Genomic DNA, 372 nt, shown 5'->3' with positions numbered 1-372 from the left:
ATATATATATATATATATATATATATATATATATATATATATATATATATATATATATAGTCATCTCATGCATACATGGATGTATGAATGGATGCATGCAAAAACGTTTCATTTTTTTCTTTTTTTGCATGTATCGCATGCACGAGCATCCATGCATGCATGCATGCAGCGGTATACAATATACAGATGTGTTCGTTAGAAGGGCAAGATTGTACATCGATCTGCATACATAGAAACAGAGATGCATGCATGCATGCATACACACAGACATAAACAGTATACACACCCACACACACATATACTCCTCTGCATGCAAACGCGTAGAAGCAAGCAAGTGCATACAAACAATTCCCTGTTACTGAGTAAATAAAT

Source organism: Eimeria mitis, genomic scaffold (assembly GCF_000499745.2).
Source record: "Eimeria mitis Houghton genomic scaffold, Emh_scaff2967, whole genome shotgun sequence".
NCBI lineage: Eukaryota > Apicomplexa > Conoidasida > Eucoccidiorida > Eimeriidae > Eimeria > Eimeria mitis.
Note: the sequence above shows the minus strand (reverse complement) of the source record.